Source organism: Canis lupus, chromosome 12 (assembly GCF_011100685.1).
Source record: "Canis lupus familiaris isolate Mischka breed German Shepherd chromosome 12, alternate assembly UU_Cfam_GSD_1.0, whole genome shotgun sequence".
NCBI lineage: Eukaryota > Metazoa > Chordata > Mammalia > Carnivora > Canidae > Canis > Canis lupus.
Window position 1 is genome coordinate 23,770,686 of NC_049233.1, and position 27,636 is coordinate 23,798,321.

The window sequence follows — 27,636 nt, forward strand, 5'->3', positions numbered from 1 at the left end:
CTGGTGTGGTAACACTTCCAACCACTTCCTTTTCCCTGCATCTCAAATACACCTCTTCTAACCTCAGAGGCTCACCATTCAAAGTCCACACATATGGACTCCATTCCCTCATCTCTTGCTCACCTGCTATTGGTTCATGGTCAGCTAACAAACAACCAGTCACCTGCTGTCAGTGCTGCAATATATATATACTAGGTAATGGCTCACTCTGTAGGATCTCCAAAAATATCTTTATATCTATTTTTAAAAGGAGGTTAGTATCTTAATATCTCAACTCAATTGAATAATCAGCTGATGGACAAATTTCAGGCATCCCAGCCAGGATTTCCCAGGCGGATTTCACAAACACTTGCCTTTTGAGATATTGCAAGGGGAAAAATAAGATCTGTGTTTGAATCATTTTGAGAGATGCTGCTTTCCATTTATGAGACTCTCAATTCATATTAGCATATATATAAAAGGCTTTGTGAAGTCTAAAAGTAAAGGTAACCCATTTAACTTGTTTAATTCATTGTATCCAAAATTTATCTGCAGCTTCCCTCTCTAGCACCCTCTCCCTTGTCTCTGCACTTTGTTTTAAAGAAACCTATAAATATCAAAAACATTCAGCAGAAGCAATGTTCCCAAGGAACATTTTGGGGATTCCCTGACCTGGCCGATGGAAGAGCTGATTGGAAAAGCGGGAGCAGTGAGAACAATACACTCTACAAATTATTCTGCATTGGATGCTGATGGTCTCAGATTCTGAATCTGGCCCATTCTGGCCTAGGTTCCACCATATTCTCCCAGCTGCAGTAGCACTGCTACCACGTGCACTTCTACTCAGACTTCTGAGTACCTTCGACTCCCTCCTTCTCTACTTGCTGCTTCTCTATCAATCTCTCTGACTCCACACTACATGCTATCCCTCTGGTGCATTCCCACCATTGCTAAGTGCTCACTCACTCACTGTGTATTTAAATTTAAATTAAAAGCACCGTAGCTTTCCTTGGCTGCTGCCAAAAATTAGCATATGTTTTCAGTATCTATGAAACACACACAGCTGACATTTTTAGAAAATTACATTCCATTTGCAAAAAACATATGTATCCAACTGTGATGAGATTAGATGTTCCCACATTTATTTTTCTAAGAATTGAGCACATTCAATATACAATCTTCTCTGAATTCATCTCATTGTTTCTCTTTTGGCAATATCTTTCAAGTATCCAATCACCAGGGACAGTTATGCATTAACCTTTAGTTCATTTAATAGCTTCTTAGAAAAACATGTACTTTTTCCAAAAGCAAATTTCTATAGCCAGTCTATAAAGGATATAGAATGGAATATTGCTGCTGGTTAGGACAACTTCTATGAAACCTATTTTTTCAGATTGTAGGTATGTGCCCCTTATAACTAGAGCTTAAAGAAATACTTGGCCAGTTCAGCATTTATTGGTTTCCAAGCTATGTTGTGGTATTCTGGATTTGTTCTGGCCATTTTCAGATAAGTCTCTTTATCAATGACGAAAAGCATAACATTCCTTCTCATATTAACATTTGGATTGTAACCCACAGGAGGAGTTACACGCTGCCACTCCACCACACACAGGCACATAGCATGTTTCAAATTCAACACTATGAAGACAGAACCAAATGATGAAGGGCACCTGGATGGCTCAGCAGTTGAGCAGCTGCCTTCAGCTCACGGCATGATCCCAGAGTTCCGGGAGTGAGTCCCACAGTGGGATCTCTGCAAGGAGCCTGCTTCTCCCTCTGCCTATGTCTCTGCCTCTCTCTCTCTCTCTCTCTCTCTCTCTCTCTCTGAGTCTCTCATGAATAAACAAATAAAATCTTAAGAAAAAAATTAAGAATCAAATGAGTCAGGTTTAACAGGAGAATATTATTCAGAAATCTAGGCTTAAGCTGAATTATTTTTTATCCTTCCTCAAGAAATGACTCTAAACCTAATATAGTGGTTCTTCAGTAACCATAGATTTAACTCAAAAGAAAGGCAAGGGTGGCAGGGGAGCTCCTGAGTAGCTCACTCCCTTAAAGCATCTGCTTTTGGCTCCCCACTCGGAGGGAAGTCTGCTTGTTCCTCTCCTTCTGCCCCTCCTTCTGCTTGAGCTCATTTACTCTCTTAAATAAATAAATGAAATTGGGCAGTCCCAGTGGTGCAGCAGTTTAGCACCGCCTGCAGCCCAGGGCGTGATCCTGGAGACTCAGGATCGAGTCCCACGTCGGGCTCCTTGCATGGAGCCTGCTTCTCCCTCTGCCTGTGTCTCTCATGAATAAATAAATAAAATCTTTAAGAAAAGAAAATATTAAAAAAGAAAAAAGAAAAGTACTACTCTCTGAGAAGTCCATCCCATCTCCAAAAAGACTAGAAGCAGCCATTCTGTAGGCACTGGGTCTGTTGTAGTTTGTTTTGTTTTGTTTTGTTTTTTGTTTTGTTTTGAATAATAGCTGCAGCCTGGATTCATGCCCAAGAGAAAACATCAAGCTGTTATAAGGACTACTACAGGTAGAAAGCAAAGTAAAGACATGGGTCTGGGGTGGTCTACACCCCAAGCCAAAAACATTTGGTCCAGGTAGTTATGTTTCATTTCTAGCTTTTAGTCAGAGCAATTAATGCACAGAAACATAATGATTAAACAAGATTACACAGCTAGAAAGTAATATATCCAGGATGCAAACCCAAGAAACTGACCCCAGAATATGTGGTCTCAACCACTACACTGCTACAAGAATGCAAACTCCATAAAAGCAAGAAATGCTTTATCCTCAGCACCTATCACAAATACGGAATCTGACACATAATGGACACTCAATAAATATTTATTGAATGAATAAGTTTAGTTTTAAATAGTGGTATTTCAGGAAAAGCTAGTAAATCTGAAGAAAAAGAGATTATATTTTCTTGGGGTGCTGTGGAAGGTTCCATGGCAGACGTGACATCTGAGCTAGATTTTTTAAAAGATTTAGAAAAAATCTGACCCTCTAGCACAACCATATTTGGAGACTGTAGTTTTACTGAAATGGAGTGTCGAAATCAAGTGGAAATAAGGCTTAGAAAGTACATTGGTACCAAATTGTGGAAGCTTCACCATATTCAATCACAAGATGCATAAATCAGAGAGAAATTGAAAACTGTACATTCCAAAAGGCATTTCCACGTGTCACAATGCCCACAGCCAAGGAAGCCAAGACCATGCCCCAGAATATCTCCAGATCATGGTTCACTTAAGCCAGTCTTAGTCTGACTCCAAGAACCTACCATTGTTCATTCTGTTCTAGGCAAAAGTTCCATTTTGTTGTTAACCACATCTCAATGGCTAAAGATGAAGCTGTGTTCTTGTTTTCTATCATGAGAAATGGAAAACAGCTGTCTAACATTCTCTTTATAATATGCCTCAAACAATTCAGGCAGTTATTTAAACATTTTCCTGATATTCGAGCATTAACCCAGTGTATAGCATAAGAGATACTAGAAGAAACCTTAGAAGAAAGAACAGATGATAACATTGGCTATAGAAAGAGAACCACTTGTACACATACACACATACATACTTTTTAAAAACCTATAAGGAATAAAATTATATTCCTCTATGAGAAACTCTTTAGTTTGTAATGTTTTCCTTGTGATACATAAAGCATTGTCTTTATGATAAATGAAGTCTCTCTGGAACTGATTATAACACACATGGGAAGCAAATTGCTGAAATAAATTTTTATTTAGCAACATGAACACCCCAAATAAATCTACAAGAGTTTCATAATGTCTCCATTTGCATTTCCATTTGGTTAATGTCTTTATGCATCAGTAGGAGCAACATAAATAGAATAACCCACAAGTCACCCCTCTGCCACTCACTCCTTTTCTCATCACTTCCCTTTGACTTAAGCATCTTGTGCATTTTGGAAACCATGTCCTGGTTTTCCTTCTACTTCTATGGTTTCTTCTTTTCAGTCTCCTTGGAATGCTTATTCCCATCTACCCAACCATTAAACATTAGAGTTACTCAAAGAGCAACCCTAGACATTTTCTTCTTTTCATCCTCTACCATCTCCTTTGAAGATTTTATTCATAAGATTCACAAATTTATACCTGCTTCATGATCTGTCTGCTAAAGTACAGATGACCCTTGAAACAATGTGGGGGCTTGGGATGCCAACCCCCCCACACAATTGAAAATTTGTTTATAACTCTGCTCCCCAGAAACTTAACTACTTATAGCCTCCTGTTGACCAGAAGCCTTGACAATAATATAGTCACTTAGCATATATCATGTATATGTATTATATACTATATGCTTACAATAAAGTAAACTAGAGGAAAGAAAATCATAAGAAAGAGAAAATACATTTACAGTACTGTATTTACTGGAAAAAAATCCACATATAAGTGGACCCACATAGTTCAAACCCATGTTGTTCAAGGGTCCACTGTACATGTAACTAATTCCCCATGTGACATTGACATCTGAACACCAGCATAGCCCTTAGAACTCATCCAAAACTGAATTTGTGATACATGAACTCCCAATCTAATCCTATTGTTTTCCTCTCTCATCCTCTTCTCCTTTAATCCTTATATCTAATGGACGATAATCAAATCACCAAGTCCTGTAAGTATTTTCTCCTCAATATTTCTAATCTCTCCACTTTTATCCTTCACCATCACCATTTGCTTAGTACAAGATACTGAAACAGGATGTAGAGTTTTTGAGGGACTTTCTTGCTGCCAGGAGCCATCAGTGGTTTTTGATGGAGTCTTTTCTCTTCTCTACACACAGGGAAGGAGAGGTACCTTTCACAATCCAATGAAGGAGAAACTCTAGAAGAATTGCTCAGAGGACTGAGGTGTCTAAACAAAGGGGAGGCTGGTGTCTCAGTCCATAGTGAATATCTGCTTACACAGAGGTCTTGTGGATTTACCCATTGTGCTTATTTGTGCAAGTGAAGAGCACAGTTGGAGTTAGATGTCACAGCTGAGACAGGGCTGGCAGTGAAGCAGTCCATACACTACTTGGAAAAAACAGGAATGTGTGAGTTTGCCATGCATCACATGGATGTCTCACAGCTCTTGATGGGGATCCCAGTCACAAAAGGCTCTGGAGGGCACTGCCAGGGCAGATGCTAAGTGGAAAGTTGAAAGAGATAATAGAATGCATGCAAGTTCTTCATGAAGAGCCAGAATCTGGATGCCTTTCTCATATGTGTCGCCAAAGGTTAGTCAGTGTTAGTCTGTCACAACAAAAAATAGCAGAAACTAGCAGTTCAAGGACTGTAACAGAGCCAAACAAGAAAGAGACACTGTCCTTTTCCCTTCTTCCCTCCCTACCCCACCTACCAGAAGAGCCTGATCCAAGGAAAACAATTATACTCCCCACCCCCAGGGCAAAGGGAGTCTACATTCTACTTCAAAAACACTTGTTACATAAACAAATGCAGGAGGTATCATCACTCCAAAGCCCTGTACTTAAAAAAGACTCTATACTCATGGTTCCCACATATGACACATTACATCTTAATTTAGTGAACGGGAGGCCTGTTTCCATCCGTATCACTTATTTGGGTCTCTTTATTGTGCTTCTCCCAGGCACACAAGGTTGTTTATATTTGCCTTCTACTTGTTGATGACATTTTAGGAAATAATCCTCTCCTAGATAGTTTGAAAACGTTAAAGAAAGTTATGTATGCTAGTCAGGGTCTCATAGTGCAAAGCTTTTGAGGTATAAAAATTAAATTCCATCTACCACTGTGAAGAAAAATCAAGCAAATACACAGAACTAACCTTTCATTAATGATGAAAGCCTTATGAATTCTTTCTTAGCCATCGCTGAAGCCTTTCTCCAAGTGCTTTTAATAAAACAATTTTACTCTGGGTAGCCAATAGCTTTTATAGGCCTGCTCTCTAACAAAATATGCCAACTCAACTATGATTTATCGCTTCATTAATGCTGATGACAAAAGACATAGTGAATTAGTCAATGCTATCTTAGGTCATGGTTATTCTTCTCATCAAAAATCAAACTGAAAGTAAAATTTCTAACTCTGTAGAGAGAAATCAGCTTTATAAATATCACAAACATCTAATATAAAATTAGAAAATGTACCCTTTTTAGAAAGTACTGAACATTCTAGACCAGGAGTCAGAAAAATAGAGGCCATGGACCAAATCCAGACTTCTGCCTATGTTTGTAAACGAAGTTTTATTGAGGACAAGGCCAATGATTTCTTTACATACTGTCAAGGGGCCTCCCCACGGAAAAAGCACAGTTGAGTAGTTGTGACAGAGACTGTATGGCATACAAAGGCTAAAATATTTACTACCTGGCATTTTACAGAAAACATTTGCTAACTCCTGCTCTAGCTGCAATGCATTATGTCTAGTTATGCTAGAATGGCTGCTCTCCTTTGAAAGAAAAGTACCTGAAAAAAAAAGAAAGAAAAGTACCTGAGTACTTGAACCTTATCTGGTAGAGGGAAGGAGGGAGGGAGGGAGGGAGGGAGGGAGAGAGAGAGAGAGAGAGAGAGAGAGAGAGAGAGAGAGAGATAGAAGAAAGATAAAGATCCACAAGCAAGACAAGAAGAAAAGAAAAACGAACAAAAACGAACAAAGAAAGCACCAAAGAAAAGAAAGAAAGAAAAAAGAAAAAGAAAAGAAAAGAAAAGAAAAGAAGCAATAGATAGATGGATAGGGAAGTTTCTACTTATATGTAATATTTTCATCTATAGCTTCTAAAGGAAATGAAAAAAAAAAGGACATTGAAAGTGCTTTATTGACCTTATTTTAGGAATCATTTTTCTCTTTAGAGAATGTTTGACAAAGATTATCTACCTCAAACTATATTAAAGAAAAAGAAATAATTTTGCCATTCTTTTCCTTTGTTCAGTTAACTATTAATAGCACTTACTCACCCAGTCACATCTATATATTTTCCAGAGCATACCGCTCAGGCTGAATGTACATAGTTACTTAAAATCCAGTTAATTTAAGCTTGACCTTAGTCTGAGGAACTGAGGATTATAAACATCTTCTTCAATTCCTCTTCTAAATAGGAGTCTAGATTACTAATCTTGAGTCTCGTACAACATGCATTAGCAAAAATAAATAAATAACCTTTCATATCACCTAAAATACAAAGGGGTTATAAGAGCTGTACATTGACTTTCGATATGAGAATATTAATAGCCAATGCTCATAGGGAGCTAACAATGTGCGAGTGTAGCAGAGATTGTCTAGTTCTTCATCAAACGTGCTTCCTCCTCTTCTAGGGACATGATCCGAGGTCTAACTATTGCATGATTCCTGGTCCCTAGAGTTCTTCTGTGCATGGTCCTCCATGCTCTTTCCCTTTCCATTGATTTGAAGGAGATGAGCCCAGCAATTGAAAAATGACTGTTAAAGAGGGGAGAGCCCTAAAACAGAAGAAACATAGGTCCCCAACTGTAGTTCGGAGGAAAGCCTGCTGTCAATCAAGATTCCTTGTTTTGAACTTTGTCTGAATGAGAAATTAGCCTCTATAATCTTTGCTCCATTATACACTTGGAGACTTGTTTGTTACCACAGCTAGCATGATTCTAACAGGCATTGTCATTTAATCAAAAGGTATTTTTATTATCACTACTATGTATGTATAACACCTACCATATGCACTGTATTTTAAGATCAGCACATTAACTCATAAAAATATGCCAAACTATGTAGATATTTTACAAATGCATAGCAGATTCTAAAAATGTCCTGAAACGCCTTGATCTTAGAATTCCACATACAATTTCTTACCACCTTTTAGGTAAGTCATTTTCGATATTAAACATTCTTCTTAAAACCAGAGAATACTGGAGGCACCTGGGTGGTGCAGTCTGTTAAGCACCAAACTCTTGGCTTCAGCTCGGGTCATGATCTCAGGGTCATGAGATTAAGCCCTGAGCTGGGCTCAGTGCCCAGCATGGAGTCTGCTTAAGATTCTCTCTCCCCCTCTGCCCCTCCCACTCATGTGCACATGCTCTCTCTCTGTCTCTAATAAATAAATATCTAAAAAATAAATAAATGAAAACCAGAGAACACTGAATAAGTTACAGATAAGCATGTGGACTATAACAATGAAAATAACGATTTGTGAATTCAGATGAGATATGAAGTGGTTAATAAGGCACAGACTTATATTTATAGTCCTGAAAAAGAAGTGATATTTGCACTAATTATACAAAGGCAATAGACATCCTACTCAAATTATTATTTGTTAATTTCCATAAGTTTTTAAAAATTCTGGTCAAAATTAAAGACCTCTGAGCATCTTTTATTTTTTGGTGCATAAAATAATGGTAATGTTCAAAGTGGCACATCATGTCCTTCAAATCTGGACTTTATTTCAAAACAATTTTGGATATTGTGCGCCACTTACATTGCAATTTTCTTTTGTATATTTTCTACTTGGCAAGCACGGAATTAAACAAGCACCAGAAACTTTCATCTTCCCTTCCCCAATTCCTACCTCCACTATCCTCTCCCTTGAGCATTAGATTGGCCTTATTCAGTTTATGTGAGCAGGCTAAAACAACGGTGGGATGTTTGAAAAACTGTAAAATGACTGCCTGGGGTTTATGCTTAATGATCTCAAAAAGCATTCCTGCTGACACATCCCTACATAAAAGCCAAAAAGGAGCAGGAGGTTTGATAGCAGGGGGTTGGAGATGAAGAGGAAATGCAGCTCATTTTTATAAGAACATCATTCTTTGTCCTCTCATTCTCTCAATATGTGTTGCCTTTGGGGGAGTCCATAATCACTGCACTCCCACCATTCCCCACAATGATCCAAACTCCTGATAATGGCCTGAGAGGCTTTTCTTTCCCCCATTCCCTTTTCCCCTCCCTTCAGATATGCACAATATAAACTACACATTTGTGCATGCATAGAGCATTGTATGTTTTACAAAGCCTGCTCAAATCTGTTTTAGGACTATAAGATCCTCTTTGCTGTGGCCAAATAGGCATGGTCATAATCCAAATGAAGAAACTGAGGCCCAGGAATGGCAGCAATTACATGTCACACCAATGCCTGCTGACTAACAGAACCTGTACTAGAACCTCCCAGACCTCCTTAAACACCTCCCTAAACACCTTCTCTGTCTTTTCTCTTTTTTTCCTTTTGAAATAGTAATAAAATACTTTAATCTCCTAGTTCTTAAATAAATGATGCTCAGGCATGAGAATGAAGTTGCCTGACCCTGAGCTAGAAATTAGTGGCAATAGAATGAGGCTGACATGGATTCAGTAACTTGTTTGTAGACTTGGTGGCTGCTGCCTCATTGCCTGGGCCTTGCTGCAGTTCTTGGAATCTCTGATCACTACAGTAGGGGCCAGCAGGGCCTTTCTCATGGCAATAAAACAGAGGCCAGGGGGATCCCTGGGTGGCTCAGCAGTTCAGTGCCTGCCTTCGGCCTGGGGCATGATCCTGGAGTCCCGGGATCGAGTTCCACTTCGGACTCCTTGCATGGAGCCTGCTTCTCCCTCTGCCTGTGTCTCTGCCTCTCTCTCTCTCTCTCTCTCTCTATCATGAATAAATAAATAAAATTAAAAAAAAAAAAAAAACCAGAGGCCACTCCTTTCTGATGTAGCCCTCCTGAGAACCATCCTGTTTCTATTGCCAGATTTGATAACTCTAGGGTTGTGCAGGAAAAATTCTGGAAATACTTAAAGGTGATTCACACACCTCAGGTGCAAAATAAAGCTGTGTTCATTTAATCACTTAAAAAAATCAAAGGAGGTTCTTTTATGAGTTTGTTATCAACTAACATTGACAAAGTTAACAGTTTACAAAGTCATTTATCATTTAATGCACACATGGTAAGTACTATGGGAGTATACTAAGAAACAGGATTTTTTATGTAAATAGTGTGGTATGAGAGTAAGAAAGCAACTTCACTCCCAACCACCACAGTCAGCATCATCAACCTAAAAAAGCACTCATTATGTGAGCTCTAGACTTCAAGAATATTTCCAGAATTTTATAAAAATAAAATGTTCTATTCTGCTAATATTCTTCTTCATCATGGGCCAAGAGAATGTTTTACCATTGCTCTATTAACTTACCTGTCTCCTTATTTATCCCTGTTAACTTCATGCTGCCAGTCTGGAGAAGCACCTCCAGGGCCTGTGAATTGACTGGTTGCCTCCAGCACACAGATTGAAAATTAAGAATTAAAAGTGATATCCAACCCCTATATTAACTGATCATGAACATGTGGGAGACTGAGCACCAATGTGAATTAGATGGCACCTAGACTTAACAGATAAAGCCTATAATTAAATAACTCCAATACTACAAGAAAAAGTCAATTGTCACAAGAAGGATATGGTAAAAAAATAATAATAATAACAACAATCTGGACGTTCGAAAGGGAGAAATATTGAATTCTAGAAACTCTTAGAAAATCTTTAAAACTGAATAACTTCACTGTTGTTTTGGAAGATGACGTGAGTGGTTTTTTAGAATTGCTGTTTTCTAAGTGGTAAGTTTCCATTCTAAGTATTTTCAGAGGAATTCTAAAAGCCCTGGTGCCTTCAAATTACAGTTCCAGGCGTGCCAAATAAGCAACTGTTGATTGGGGTCACACACACAAAGTCTGTGTTCCCAGATTAGAGAAGCATCTCAGAAAGCCTTAGTATTGGTTACCATCAAAACTGTATTACAATTATAGGTATCAATGAAGATTTTGATGGAACCCTGAAGGAAAGAAAAAAATTTAGAAAATTTTAAGCTGGAAAGGGTAAACAAGCTTAGTTCCTATTGGGAGTTGGTGGTAAATTTCATTTTAAAATAAGATTTTATTGTTTCTTACACACATGGTTTTCCCATAATAAAAGAAAATAATTTTAGAGCAAATATTCCCAGAGAAAAAAAGAAAATTACAAGCAAAGGTACAAAGACTAGAGCCATATTTCTACTGTTCTACTATTATGAAACATGTGCAGAGAGAAGGGCCCTGGATGCCAGATACATGATCTAAATGGTTCAAAGTGTGTCCAGCACAAACTTACGGTGGGAAAGATCCTCTGTGGTCAGACCAGCATGCAGAACATTGCACAGCATGAAGCCTTCTTCCAGATGCATTGATTGTGTGTTGAATTAAATAAACCAATTCCAGAGACTTGTTAACCTCACACAATTTTCAGCATAGAAGGGCTTCCCAAGAAATAAATTGATTTTAATTATTGTGCAAAAGAGGTTATTGTCTGTGCACAGGTTACCGGGATGATATTGTTCCTCCAGCAAAAATGATCGTTCCTTACTCAGTAAATAAGATTCCTTTGCCACCCAAAAACATGTTGCAAACCTACTCTGGGGCCACTGAGTTAATGAACTCAGGTTCTTAAAAATCATTTGTGTCAATGATCCCCTTCATTACTATAAAAAATAAGAATATGCTATATCCACTTAGCAGGCTACATAATAGCCTATTCATGTAAATGTTCTTCTCATGGCCTCCTCGGCAAAGATGTAATTATTTGGATTAATCCTTCTTATTTATAAAATTTTCCATGTAGGTCAGGAGAAACTTCTATTTCAATCAACTATAAAGTTAAATAATGCATTTTAACACTCAATGAAATGTGCTCAAAATTTTTGAAAAATAATTTAGCAATCTGCATAAAAGATCTTCAAAGATAAAAGACATAAACCTAGTAAAATCCCCCTTTTAAGTATTTGTCCCAGGGAGGTCAGAATGAGCATAAAGATTTTGGGGTGAGGGTCTCAGTACTGCATTTTTTATAAAAGTGAAACAAACAAAGTCCATCAAAGGACCACAGTAAAAAGATCATTGTGAACCCATTTGTTGGAACAATACACAGTCATCAGAATGTTTTTTAACTAATATTCAATCATGAGAATAAATTCTCATAATCCAAGGTTACAAGAAAAAAAAATTAAGAGGGAAAATAAAAACCCACTGGCAAGCCATCCCCTAACTTCACAAATAAGTAAGTATAGGCATGAACCAAATGCATACTTGAAATATACCACGATGCTAACAGCGTAAGAGTTTTATTATGAATAATTCTTGTTTTCTTCTTCGGCTTTCCTACATTGTACAGGTATTTACAATGAACACGTACCAAAGACATAGACCAAAATCATTTCTGTCATTGTTGCTCAGTGATAGAAAAACAGGCATGATTGTTGGTGATGTGTGAGGGGACCACAAATAAGGAAAGAAGGCCAGTCTCCAAAAGACGAATGAAAACCATACAGAAATGTGAGTAGCTATCTGTAGCAGGAACCAATGTTTTAAATAAAGAAGCCTTGCTGAAAAATGTGCCATAACGCAAAAATTCCAATAAAAGAGATCTAGTCTCAGGAAGACAGAGCAGGGATACACACACACAAACACACACACACTACCTCCTCAGCTAGGGGCAGAGTGAGAGAAAAAGAGAAAGAGGGCGATATCAAACAGTAAAAACAAGAGTGGCCATAATTCCTTAGCTTTCAATGGCTCATTACTATGGCAGCCCAGGTCTTTCAGGAACTGAACTCCACCAACCTGTTTATATTCTGTCCAGCGGTTTCATCTTCTGGCTAAGATAAGAAGATGAAACTACACTTATCCTTTTCCATAATATGCCTTGCTTTTCCAAGTTCTGGGGTCCATGGACACAATTTTCCCTCCTCCCCTTTCCCTTGCCTTCAAAGCATGTCAGACTCACTTAGAGTGGCATCTGGCTTTCAGAATTTTTTTAAGGTCCCAGGCAATCTGAATGTGCAGCCAAATGTTGAGAACCACTTATCTCATCTCTGTTCATTTCTATTTTAGTGCCTCTGCCCCTAGCACCACCCCTCACCCTCTCCAACAAATTGAATCAATAAATACCAGGGAGTCATCCATTCATTCATTCCTTCATCCAATAGATATTTACTAAGTGTCTTTTTGTGCCAGGTATTATTAACTTTTTATCTGCCCTCCTTCATCTCCTTCTTCCTGCCCACTCAGCACCCAGCATATAGCCTGGCACAGGATAAAAACTCAATAAAATTGTGTTCTAGTTCACTGAAATCATCACAAGGGTTTTCCAGCTCTTAATCATGATCTTAAATAGCTTCTTCTTCAAGAGTGTTAATTAACTAAGGTGTCAGGCTTTTAACCTCTTTTTAACATTATACTAACTTTGTATATTTTAGATCTGCAAAGGATCTTAAAATCCTATTGTCTTTAAGATAGAACTCTGAGGATGGAGTTTGTTCTGAACAGTCTACCTCACAACACAAGGAATTCTTAGTTTTAAAATATAAGTACAATTCCTTTACAGAATAATATGTGTGTGTGTGTTTGTATTAAAGGAGAGGTAGAATCTCCTCATTTTTTGTTAGGGCAACAAGAAGGAAACACATGCCCAGAAAATGACATCTATTAAACTAGTGTAAAACCTTCTGAAGTATTCATGTCATGTGGTATGTAACTGAAAACTCCTAAGGCTTCCTGTTCCCTATTGAGCAAATCCAAGTGCTCTTCCCACTCTCTAAACCCTTCCTCCAGGGCCATGCTCCCCACTGACTCCACTCTCATTCTTAGCCCACCTTCTCCCAAAGGCACTATTTGCAATAAAGTTTGCTAATCTCTCAAACACAGTTTCCTAACTCTTTTCTTCCTTTCATACACATTATTCCCTTCTTGACTCTCACATGAAAAGAAAAGAGCAATGCTGATTTTTTTTTTTTTTTGCCTTTCCCTAAGGCTTTTATATTGACAGTTAATTAAATCTGGATTTCCACTAGGTCAATCTGTTTCAGGAAACAGAAAAGTCAAAAAGAGCAAAGAACTTAAAGTCTCCCTTGATAAGTCCTAATTAGCTGGCCAATCACAAATCATCCTAGTGTTTAAGCTAATAACTAAGCCAAGGTATGATTTCATGCAAAGTTTTAACAGGACATATTCAAAATAAGACAGAGAAGAGGATATCCATAAAGATGAATTGAGGAAAGGTCAGCTTGATTCAAAGGTGCATCCATTTGAGCACTCCACTACCACTAAAGCTCAGTTACACATACACATGCACACACACTAGCATGTGCACACACAAAAACATGTGCACACATGCATACACATGCCCAAACACCTGGAAGCACAGACACATACTTGCAAAGGCACATACACAGGTATAATACTGATATCTAACTGCACATGCCCATATAAACACACATGACATGCACACACATGCACATGGATGCACACTTCCATCTTACCTCCCAAACAAAATTCTAAGTTTCATAAGGCTAGTACGTGGTCCTCTACTTGTGAATTTCCCCAACACTTGGCACTGGGCTAAGCCCACATTAAGTACTCAACAAAAACAAGTTAACTCAAAATGTTTACATAATTTTCTACATTGGTATGTCTAAATTTACTAACCATTTGACCTTCTTTATACAACTTAATATCTTGTTTTTCCCAAATGAAAACTGAATGACCCCTACTTTTCTCATAGAGTTACAGCAGTGGTCAAAGCTGATGATCCTTGAGCTCATGCACTTTTCTAAAGGGAAATGCAAGCTTGACAAATGTTCACAACCTCATAAAATGCTATATATAATAAGACTGGAGACAAAAAGAATGTTCATCAAGAGAGGTGGAACAATCTCTGAAGCAGGAAGTGTAGATTTTCTTTTCTGAAAAGAGTAGGTTCACTTTGTTTCCTTTTTGGCTTTTATGTGTTTAAAGATAATGCTGATTTGACTTTACTATTCCATGTTACAGTATCATACTAATTGCTCTTAAGGAAAGAATAAATAGAAAGTGGCACAGTTATTGCAGACATTTCAAACCTATGAATGGATTTCCATGTTAATAGAAAGCAAAAACAATCCTCAAATTGAGGCTTAAAGACACATGAGACATGACATTAAGCCTGATCCACTAGTACATCTAAGCACTTCAAGGCTACTTGATATATTTGAAGCAGAATGTTTTATCATAAAGCTGTATTTTTCATACTCTTATACATTATGGCCCTGTAGTAGGAAGAATAATGCTCCCCACCAAAATGTCTATACTCTAATAATCAGACCTTGAATACATGAGGCTAAATTCAGGACCCAAAAAAGTAACAAACAAAACATGCATCTTTATCCAACAAGCACATTATAGGACTGTCTTCTCTCTCCTAAGGTTCTCTTAATATTCCCTCTGAGAACATGTGGCTCCCAATTTTTTTTTGTAGTCTTCAACACTGAGATAAGCTCATAGTAGATGCTCAATAAATATATTTACTGAATGAATAAGCAAACAGATAAAGAGATGAACTGGGCTGACCTTGTCACATCTTTTAGATCATGATTTTTTTTACCTCAGCACTATTGATATCTTGGGTGGAATAATCCTTTGTTGTAGAGGACTATTTGTGCATTATAGGATGCTTAGTAGCATCCTTGGCTTCTCCTCCCCAGATCCCAGTAGCACCCACCACCAATTGTGAAAATAAAAAAAATATATCCTAATGGGGGAGGGGTGTGTGTACAAAATTGTCTCTGGTTAAGAACCACCACTCTAGAACAAAGGTCCCCAACTCTGGTTGCACATTAGAGTAATCTAGAAAGACTTTTAAAAACTCAATAGTTAGGCCACACCTCAAGTTAACTAAGTCAGACTCACTCAGGGTGGCATCCAGTCACTGGTAGTTTCCAAAAGCTCTCAGGTGACTTGACTATGCAGCTAAATGTTGCAAATCATTTCTCTAGCTATTCACTATTAAAACTGTGGACTATGGACCAGCAAGTGGGCATTACCTTGAAGCTTATCAGAAATGCAGAATCTTACACTCTATCCCAGACCTACAGCACTGGTCAGAGTCCATGTAGGAGACAGAAACCATATCATATATTTAAACACTGAGAATTTCATGTAAAGATTTGTTACCTAGAGATAAGATGAGGATGGCAGAGTGAGAAGATCCTCACCTCCTCCCACAAACAAACCAGAACTTCAGCTACATATAAAACAATTATCTCTGAAAATTTGAGATTAACAGAAAGGATTTCACACAACTAAAGATATAAAGAAAACACACACTGAAGACCCATACCCCTGGTGTAGCAACCTACAAATGAAAGGGATATCACAATATTGTGATTGTGACAAATAAGGGGTCTGAGCCCAGCATTGGGTTCTCCAGCCCAGGGGAGCTGCACCAGGAAGATGAGACCCCATAATGTATGTCTTTGAAAACTAGCAGGGCTTATGTCCAGGAGAGCCAGAGAACAGTCAGAAACCAAGACTCTGCTCTTCAAGGGCACATGCACAACTTCACTTACTCCAAGACCCAGTGCAGAGGCAGCAGTCTGAAAAGTACCTGGGTTACACATGAAGGAGAATCACTGACAAATTTTAGGGCACATGCCAAAGGGGCAGGGACCTGTTATAACATTCTCTGGGGATGGAAGGTCTGGCAGGCACTTTTTTTTTTTTTTTACATTCCCCTTCCACCCACTTGGCCTGGCACTGGTACACTGGTAGGAGCTGTTTCTGACACTCTTCATGTACTGTACTAGCAGCACTGGCTCAGCCCCAGAGTTCCCCAGCAGACTCACCTGCTCCAGCCCACCTGCTCCAGCCAGAGCCCTTCTCCAGTAGCTCCCTGCCCTATCACACCTAGAAGAAATAAATGAAATAAAGACTACATAAGTAAATAAAAATATAAAGGAAACTAAGAGTTCATTCTTTGAAAAGATAAGCAAAATTTATAAACCTTTAGCCCGATGCATTAAGGAAAAAAAAGGGGCCCAAATAAACAAAATCAGAAATGAAAGAAAACTTACAACTGATACCACAGAAATACAAAGAATCACAAGAGACCACCACATACTTACATACCAACAAATAAGGCACCCCAAAAGAAATGGAAAAATTCCCAGAAACATACAATCTGCTAAGATTGAATCAGGAATAGAAAATCTAAAAAAAAAAAAAAATTTTTAAAGGAATAGAAAATCTAAATAGATCGATCACTATTAGTAAAATTGAATCAGTAATCAAAAACTCCCAACAAAACTGATTAGCACCAGATGGCTTCACAGGTGAATTCTATCAAACATTTAAATAGTTAATATCTATCCTTTGCAAACCATTCCAAAAAAGTGAAAAGGAAGAAATGCTTCCAAAATCATTCTATGAGGCCAGCATTATTCTGTTATCAAAACCAGACAAAAACACCACAAAAAAAAGAAAATTACAGGCTAATATTCCTGATGAACACAGATGCAAAAATCCTCAACAAAATTTTAGCAAACCAAATTCAACAATACATTAAAAGGATCATACATCACAGTAGAGAGGGGTTTATTCCAGGAACTCAAGGATGGTTCAATATCTGCAAATCAATCAACGTGATGTACCACATTAACAAAAAGAAGGGTGAAAATCATAAATTACATAATCATCTCAGTAGATGCAGAAAAAGTATTTGATAAAATTCAATATTTATGATAAGCACTCATAAATGTCATATATGACAAACCCACAGCTAATATCCTACTCAACTATGAAAAGCTTTCAGCTTTTCCTCTAAAATCTGGAACAGAATAAGGTGTTCGCTGTTAGGGCTGCAGAGGAGAGGTTGTGTACTATGGGAACAGCACCCGGAGAAGCCAAGTTCAGTGGCTGATGCAAAACACCACCTAATGCCTTTGCCAATGGTTGGGTTGAGCTCAGTGTGAACTACCACCACAGTGTGAACCACAGGAGTCCCCAGCAACCACCTGAAACTGGCTGACAGAAACCATGGAAGGAACATGGACATGATGTTAGAGGTGGCATAGCTACTATATAGTGACAAGGATGAAGGCCACACACAAAGTACAAAAGAGCAGAAAGCTAGAAGGATCTGGTCCCTGAGGGCATCATGCGGCTGCATTACCAGCCTTGGACTGCTGACCTCCAGACTTTTTAATGTGAGAAAAATAAAACCAGTCATTTGTTGTTTAAAAAAAAAAAAAAAAAAGTCCACTCTCACCACTTTTATTTAACATAATGTTGGAAGTCCAAGCCAAGCAAGTGGATAAGATGAAAAAACAGGCAACCAAATTGGAAAAAAAGAAGTAAAACTGTCACTAGTTGCAGATGACATGATACTGTATATAGAAAAATCCCCACCAAAAAACTACCTGAATAAATGAATTCAGTAAAATCATAGGATTATAGATACCTCTGGCATTTCTATATACTGATAATTAACTACCAGAAAGAGAAATTAAGAAAATAATCCCATTTACAATCTATTAAAAAATAAAATATCTGAAAATAAATTTAACCGAGGAAGTGAAAGACTTATACTCTAAAAACTACAGTATATTAGTGAAAAAAAATTAAAGACAACACAAATCAATGGAAAGATACACTGTGCTCATGGTTTGGAAGAATTAATATTGTTAAAATGTCCATAAAGCAATCTACAAAATCAATGAAACCCCTATCAAAATACCAGTGGCATGTTTGAGGGCACGTGGCACAATCAGTTAAGTGTCCAACTCTTGGTTTTGGCTCAGGTCATGATCTCAGGGTCATGAGATCAAACCCTGTGTCTGGCTCTGTGTTCAGCATGGAGTCTGCTTAAAACTCTCCCTTTTCCTCTACTCCTCCCCCCTGCACTCCCTCTCTCTCCAAAATAAATAAATAAATCTTAAAAAAAAAAAAATACCAGTGGTGTTTTTCACAAAACTAGACCAAATAGTCTAAAAATTTGTATGGAACAAAAAAAAATTTGAATAGCCAAAACAGTCTTGAGAAAGAAGAACAAAAGCTGGAGGTATCACATTCTCTGATCTTAAACTATATTACAAAGCTATAGTAATCAAAACAGCATGGTACTGACTCAAAAACAGACACATAGATCAACAGAATTGAACTGAGAGCACAGAAAGAAACCCATGCTTATATGGTCACCTAATTTTTGACAAAGGAGAGAATATACAATGGGGAAAATAGTCTCTTTAGTAAATGATGCTGGGAAATCTGGACAAATACTTGCAAAACAATGAAACTGAACCATTCTCTTACACCAAATGAATTTTGAGTTTATTTTTGTATATGACGTAAGAACAAAATGAAAACACTAATCTGAAAAAGATATTTGCACCTCTATGTTCATCACAGCATTATTTACAATAGCCAAGATATGGAAGCAACTTAAGTACCCACGATAGATGAGTGGATAAAGAAATGACAGCATATATATGAGTGGATAAATATATACATATATATAAATATATACAGCATATATATATATGCTGTCATTTCTTTATCCACTTTACACACATATACATATATGTGTATATATATACACTATATATACATACACACATATGTATAATGAAATATCACTCAGCCATAAAAAAGAATAAAATCTTGCAATTTGTACCAAATGGATGGATCTAGAGGGTATTATGTTAAGTGAAATAAATTAGACAGGAAAAAAATAACATTTGATTTCAGTGAAATGCAGAATCTAAAAAAACAAATGAACAAACAAAGCAAAATAGAAACGACTCATAGATACAAAGAACAATTTAGAGACGGTAGGGGACTATGGGGATGGGCAAAATGGACAAAAAGGAGATTAAAAAGTACAAACTTCCAGTTAGAAAATAATGAAGTCACAGGGATGCAATGTACAGCAGAGGGGATATACTTTTAGTATTGCAGCAACTTTGTATGAGGACAGGCAATAGCTAGATTTAGTGGCGCTCACTTCACAATGTATATAGATGTTGAAGCCCTATCTCGTGTACCGGAAACTAATATAATAGTGTATGTCAACTACACTTTACTTTTTAAAATATATTTTTAATTAGTAACTAAATAAAATCATTAAAGTTATCAACTAGGTAATTGAAAGAGCAGAAATAGGGCTCTAGTATATTGGGGTGATAAGGAACTGGGGAAAGCAGCTACTGCCTTTAGGGTCAGGGAAATAAAGGAAAGAGGTGGAAATCCCTGATGGGGGGGGCGGGTTGCTTGGCCCACGCTGGGGGTCCCTCAAGGGCATGATGAAGTTCACCTCGAGAGTTGCTGCCACAGGAAGGAAGTGGTGCTGACAGATCAGATGGCATCAGCATCTCTAAGGTGATGCCCACGGGGGCAGCAAGCAGCCCCCATTCCTTCTCCCTCTGGCTTTGCAGTCTCCCCCTAGTGACCCAGCTGAAAAAGCCTGGCGTGGAGCCAGCTGGCAATGCACAAGTGTGATGGCAGAGTCCAGCCCCTGCTATGCAAGGCGGAGCTTGAAAGTGTGGGGTTGGAGTGCAGAGCCAGGACTTTACCAGCAGGCCTGGCATATCGACTTAATTCAGAATCTGCATTTTAGCAAGATTCCCAGGGGATTCCCATGCACGTTGTAGTGTAGGAAGTCCTGCTTCAGAGTCTGTCACTTCTTTCATGGGTCTTGACCTCTAGGCAAGCCACCTCAAGTCAAGTCAGGAGCTTGGCAGCAGCGCCTACTTTACCAGAATCACAATGCCACTCCCTAATGCCAATGATACAAACCATTAACTTTCCAGTGGTTTCTCATCGGATAGGTCAAGGGAGAAAGACATGAATTCAGTCTCTGGGTTCTCTTAAAAGTTAAATATTTCCTTGCCTGTTCTTCCCCTTCCATTTCAAAGCATTACAAACAAAAGCAAATTGGCATTCTTTTTGTTCCTTAATCCTCCCTTAAACGGCTATGTAAAAACCCAAAAACTGTGCAATTAAATAGCAACAAAAGCAGGACCCCTCGAGGAGATTCTGGGCCCTGTCACTCACCAGGGGACCAGTAATTCTAAGAACTGAGTATTTCTTTCGGGCACAGCCGCCTCAGCTTCTCTCCGGGAAAGCCCCAGTAGCCGGAGGCTGGAGCGTCTCCCTTGGCCGGGCATCTGGCGAGCGTGCCCTGGTCACCACCAGGGATCCCAGGTGGGGGAGCACGGCTCGGGGCGCCCGGACACAGCCCCAGTAAACAGCTGGTGGGCAACGGGCCGCCGTCAGAGCATCCGCCGGTCTCCTCGCCAGCATCCCCTGGCCCAGGCCGCTCCCTCCCGGGGCTGGGCGCGGGGAGGGCCCGGGGGGGCGGGGCGGGGCACGTTCCCGGTGCGCTTCTGCCCCCCAGTGGATGTCCCCAAGCCTTATGCTTAGACTAGGATTGTGAAGTCGGCCACTGTGAATTTATTCAAAGCTTAAGTATAATTATTCCTAAAAACTGCCAATTCTTTTTAATAAATGTATTAGAAACCCATTTAAAATGGAATATATTCACACATGAGTGTGAACTACATAGGTGTACACATTCGATTTTACATAAATGGAAATTTGCTGTATGCTTTGAGGAGACTACAGCCCATATGATGGTGTGAACGAAAACAAAATGACCTTTTTTTCAAATGTGGCAAGATTCTTTACAGTTTAAAAATATGCTGAGGGGATCGCCATTCCATATATAGGTATATGTTCAGTTTTTAGTTCCAAACATTGTAAATTCTCTTTCGAGAATTTCATATGAAAAAAAAAATCAAGTAACACAAAAAGTGCCAATTATCTTGATTTAAAGGTTTACATTTGTGTTACAGGATTGCCAAAACAATTTTATTTTACAAGGCTGCTTTGTTCATGTATAGGGTGATTTTTCTCACAAGCTTTATCAACCATAGATCCTAAGATATTTTAAGTTCTTTGAAACAACCCATGACATTTAGGAATTATTCTATTTAAGTGTGGATGAGTAAATTGATGGGTAAATATGTTGTTAAAAAGATTATGTGACATTCTTCAAAGAACAAAAAGGTATAATTCTTAATAATTATATATATACTATGTAGAAACTAGAAGACCAGTTGTCCTATATTAAAAGGGAAAAAAATCCCAGTGTTCAATCATCTTATGAATGTATTATTTTTACAATTAATGAAATAAAACATGATATCATAAAGACTCTTCTGAAAATCTCATTTCCTTAGGCAGCTCTGACTCAATTGCTAGCAAACAAAGAAATCCTGCTCTTGATTCAAAACTATCACAGAAATCTAAGAATCATTAAGAAAAGTTTAAGAAGACAGAGAAGACACATGAAAGCTAACTAGACGGATTTTAAAATTTCATTAAAATAAATGAGGAGTTACATGACAATTCCCAAACAGTTGGCTAATTATACAAAATCATTCAGGCATTAGAAACTATTATGAAAAAAAAAGAAACTATTCTGAAAAGGTGGAAAGGTTTTCATCGTGTTACGTTTCAACTGAACTTGAGTTGTAACAGCTGAGATGCACCAGCTCCTTTTGGAATTTGTCCTGGTTCATTGCAAAGTGCATATGGCAAAAACTGCATGTGGTGAGTCAAACTCAATTAAAATATGACCAGAAAATTGATTTGAAATGGCAATTTAGTTGAACCAGAACTGGACCCAAATTGCTTGGTTACTCTACCAATCAAAATCATTCCAAACTCCTATCTTCACTTTACTAAACAAGGCTATCATTACAATTGCATTTTGATGTTGAATCATACAAAAAGGCATGATTGAATTAAGTAGCAATTCTCTGCTACCTTTGTGAGTTCACTGAAATGTGTGAGGGCTTAACTTTTTTTTTTTTTTTTGTCATTTCAGTCAAAATGAAAAATCAATCAATAATACACAGAACAAGATTTTGTAAAGGGTCGAGAAACAATGCATATCTGATATATGGTTTGCAAATATTTCTTCCCATTCCATAGGTTCCATTTGGGTTTGTTTTGTTTTGTTTTGTTTTTGCTGTGGAGTTGTATGAATTTCTTATATATTTTGGACATTAAAAGGAATATTGTTAAAAAATAATAAGGGGGAATTGTTCAATGATATAAAGTTTTAGTTACACTAAATGAATAAGTTCCAACAAACTGCTGTACACCATAGTGCCTACAATAGTTAACAATATGGTATTATGCACTTCAAAATGTATTAAGAAGGTAGATGTTCTTACTGTACACAAAAATTTAGGACACAAGGAAGCTTTGGGGATGTTGGATAGGTCTTTTACCTTGACTGTGGTGATGGTATCATGGGTTTTTGATATGTCCAAACTCATCAAATTATACACCTTAAGCATTGTATATCAATTGTACCTCAATAAAGTTGTTCTTTTAAAAAAATACATAATATTCAAAATTTACATAAGGCATCTTCAAATAAAAAGTAATTTCACACTCTCGCTTTTTTGGTTTATAGGAAATTGAGCAGTAAGTAGAGTCTCCCGTTATTAACATCTTCTATTAGTGTGCTACATTTGTTACAATTGATGCTTTATTCATACATCATTGCTAACTAAAGTCCAAAGTTTGCATTAGCATTCACTCTTTGTGTTGTATGTTCTATGGGTTTGGAAAAATGTTTAATGAATAGCATGTACCCACCAATACAGTATCATACAGATAAGTTCCACTGCCCTAAAAATCCTCTGTACTCTCCGTATTTATCCTTCCCTCCCTCTCCTTGAAACCCTAAAATAACATGATACCTGTTCTGTCTCTGAAGCTTTTCCAGAATGTCATACCTCTTCATCATATAGGATGCAACATTTTTAGAATTTTTTTTCTTAGCCATATGCATTTTTGTGTCTTTTTTGTAGCTTGATAGCTCATTTCTTTCTATCACTAAATAATATTCTATTGTCTGAACATACCACAGTTTATATATTCACCCACTAAAGGACACCTTAGTGCTTTTAAGTCTTGGCAACTATGTAAAAAGTTGCTATAAGTATTCATGTGCAGGGATCCCTGGGTGGCGCAGCAGTTTAGCACCTGCCTTTGGCTCAGGGCGTGATCCTGGAGACCCGGGATCGAATCCCACATCGGGCTCCCGGTGCATGGAGCCTGCTTCTCCCTCTGCCTATGTCTCTGCCTCTCTCTCTCTCTCTCTCTGTGTGTGTGTGTGTGTGTGACTATCATAAATGAATAAAAAATTTTTAAAAAAAGTATTCATGTGCAGGTTTATATGTAGACATAAATTTTCAACTCCTTTGTGTAAATACTGAGCAGCACAATTGCTAAATTGTATGATAAGACTATGTGTAGTTTTCTAAGGAACTGCTAAACTATCTTCCAGGGAGGCTGTATCATTTTGCATTCCCATCACCTATTGCTCCACATACTCACCAGCATTTGATGTTAAGTATTTTGGGTTTCAGCCATTCTGATAGGTATATACTGGTATCTTATTGTTTTGATTTACAATTCCCTACATGATGTCAGTCATATCTCCCTGTTTATCTCTTTGGTAATGCTAATGCAAATGGTACTGTGTTTTCAATTTCAAATTCCAATTGCTCATTGCTGGTGTATAGTATATAGTATTTGCCTTTTGTATATTAACCTTGTATCTTGTAACCTTGCTAAAATTGCTAATTCGTTCTGGGAATTTTTTGTTGTTGTTGTTATCCCTTGAGATTTTCTACATAAACAATCCTGTCATCTGTCAACAAAGACAGTTTTGTTCTTCCTTCCTAAATGGTATACTTTAGATGTCCTTTTTAAATTTTTTTTTATTTTTTATTTTTCTGTTTTATGGGACTAGCAAGGACTTATAGCACAATGTTGAATAGGAGTAGTGAGAAGGACACTTCTGCCTTGCTCCTGAGCTTAGTGGGAAAGCATCTAATTTCTCACCACCAAATATGATGCTAGCTGTAAATTTTTTAATCAAGTTGAAGATATTCTCTTTTAGTCCCAGTTTGCTGAGATCTTGATTTGTTTTAGTAAATATGAGTATGCTTCAGGATTAAACTAAGTAAAATCCGTCTTAAAGCCTAGTGGGTAATATGTCATCCTTTCTTTTCTAACCTAAAACTTCTAAAATAAGAGTGTATCCAACATAATCACAGTTTTAAATGAAGAAAACAATCAATCCAAATAACTTCCAATGAATGTAGGTAAGTAGCAATGGCATTTTCCAGTCTTGAATGAAAACTATATTTAAGCAAAATAACCCATCCAATCCTCTTGGCCAAATCACTTCTTTAAACCATTATGAAAGAAAGAGAGAGAAAAAGAAAATAAACCATTATGTATAGTAATGACTTTACAATTCTGTCTATGACACTTAGCTATGTCTCCAATTACCTCAACACATGTAATGATATTTTAAAACTACTATTATGTTCCCTCTAATTTTCTTGATACAATCATAGGTGCCATATGTAATAAACATCCAAAGGCAATTTTGTAATTTGCTTCATTGGCTCTTGATTGTTTACAGATACACTGTATATCATGCCAAATTTCTCCTTGAGACAATATCTGGACTGTTTCTGTTATGGTAAACCAACATTTGGGAAAGAATATACCAACACATTGATGGCCAGATAGAAAACTTCATGTGAAATTCCCACAATACTAACCACCAAGATGAACTCTCTAAAACAATAAACTACTTTTACATTTTAACCTCACAAAAGTATTCATAAGTATCCATAGAACACTTGAGAAATGCCTTACCACAGGCACTAAATATATGAAACAAATTATAGGAATGGAAATATGGCACATTTTATCAAATTGTGCCAAAATTACTATCAATAATTAGTATTACTATTACTACGAGGTTCTCGGTTACTGACATGTCTAGAAATCTGAAGAAAGCTCAGTGTAGGCTATTACCATCCATGAGATACCTGAGACCCTTTTGACCATGTACTCACTTCTTGAATTTTCACAGTCAACAGAGCTCTTATTGCAGCTTTGTAATATAAACTACTGCTATGTTAAATTGGTAATCTCCCATAGAGATCCAATATGGAGCCCAGGTATTTTCTAATTTCTAAAAAGAAGGGGGCATTAAAAACAAGCCAAAATGATGATACACATTGATAGACAAATGACTGCATATGGATCAAGTTACAATGAACCTGAATCATGCAGAATAAATAAAACCTTGGACAAGTGAAAACTAGTTTCTATCATTCCCTTCAAAGTCATCTGAGTAAATTCCCCCCAAAACCTTCATATCTCAGAATTTCCTTCTACTTATTCATTGTTTTTGTTTATTCTCTTCAGCTTAAATCAAATGAAACTTGAGATTACTTTTCACTGATCTTAAAAATGTGATCAGTAGCCATCTGGGCTTACAAAGATGGGCAGGGCCCTGTATGTGAGCCAACATACATATTTTTACTTTGCTTAATATTCTATCATATTGTGAAATAATTCTAATCTTGGGAAAGAATAGTTAAGATATTTACTGCACTCTTTCATTGACTGTAATTTCTTTTTACTTGACTTCACGGGCAACTGGTTGTTATAACCCCAAAGAATAACTTAGTTTTTTATTTATGGTAACCTGAAAATTAAATTCCTCAAAAAATGAACATGATTTATAATGATAATAAAATTAGATATTGGAAAGTAGGAGCAAGTTACACACAATGAAGTTATGGTTCTCAAAAGGTCACAATGCTGTAGACTGGTGGCCTCTAAATGCCATTATTATGACTCAGAATGTGTCCTTAGAACAGCTGAACATTATGTTACAGTTAGGGTTTAATACCTGAGAGCCTTCTATTATTTTACACTTGCAGAGGCCTCAATTCTGCACCACGTGTTCCTCAGATGTGCACACATCTCCAGACCTGCAGAAGGGGCAACTGGAAGTTAGTGAGACCCTAATAAGGACCCAGAATACCTGGCTCTAATGCTCAAGAGTTGTGTTAATGTGAGCCAATCTTTCCTAAGGTTCAGTTTCTATTATGGAGGCAATATGAATGCTAAAAGAAAAAATTACCTTGCACATTGTTGTTATCAAGCACAAACAGACTGGAAGGGGCCAAGTCTAATGGTAAGGGAGGCTGTTGCCACAATTCATGAAAGAGATGATGGTGAGTAGAACTAATGCCAGTCAACAGGTTTGGAGAACAGCAAATACTAGACTGGAGATGTATTTAACCAGTAGTTATGGACAGAAATTGACTTTTAACTGGGTGAGTTATGGAGGGGTCAAATGTTCCCAGGTGTCCATCTTGGGCAGTTGCAAACTTAGGGTGTCTTTTTGTGGGACAGTGAGCATGGAGCATGGAGTAGATTTGACAATGGGGTGATGGAGGAATGGGAGTTAAAAGCAGTTGGTTTTGATATGCCTATTGAAACCCTATGTGCAATCAGGAAGAAGGAGAAGGAGAAATAATCTGAAAACAGTAATAAGGAGTGAGAAGGACATCACTACTCCCTCAGCCCTGAGTCTAGGGGGTTGGTGGGTAGGTGATGTAATTCAAAGTAGAACCAAGTTTTAATCAAGGAAAGGAGGTAAAGGAAGTCTTCAGAGAAGAAGTTGTGGATGTGGGGAGGTTACTGTCATTAGAACTCTTTTGCTTCAGCACAGCTATGAATATAATGTCATCTTCACTAATAACAACAGATACAGAAGCAGTTGCCTAACTCTTTCTTCCTTGCATTTATATTTGTTCTTTTGGAAAATTTTGGCATGGTTTCATAACATTAGTTTATACAAAAATATACTATTCAATTTAAAGAATGCAAACCAGGGCTTCTTCTTAGAAATTCATCACTGCAGAGCTTGAAGAAACCTCAAAAATCACATAACTCCTTGAAAAAACTTGTATTCAATGTCATATCATTAAAGTCCCAGATTTCTGAGATGCT

The 27,636-nt window shown here is 37.5% G+C and overlaps 1 protein-coding gene across 10 annotated transcripts in view; it reads right to left on the minus strand.

Moving 5' to 3' along the window:
* Nucleotides 1-27,636, minus strand: part of COL21A1 (collagen type XXI alpha 1 chain) — a 240,963-nt gene that overhangs the window by 180,742 nt on the left and 32,585 nt on the right. For 8 of the 10 annotated variants that reach the window (XM_038554370.1, XM_038554373.1, XM_038554363.1 and 5 more), the window contains 2 exons: nt 26,528-26,609; nt 16,575-16,635 (listed from right to left, as the gene is read on the minus strand). The gene's annotated coding sequence lies outside the window, so the exon portion shown is untranslated. Of the gene's footprint in view, nt 1-16,574; nt 16,636-20,778; nt 21,030-26,527; nt 26,610-27,636 lie in introns of those variants that run through there. The other 2 variants (XM_038554372.1, XM_038554369.1) reach the window with 2 other exon arrangements.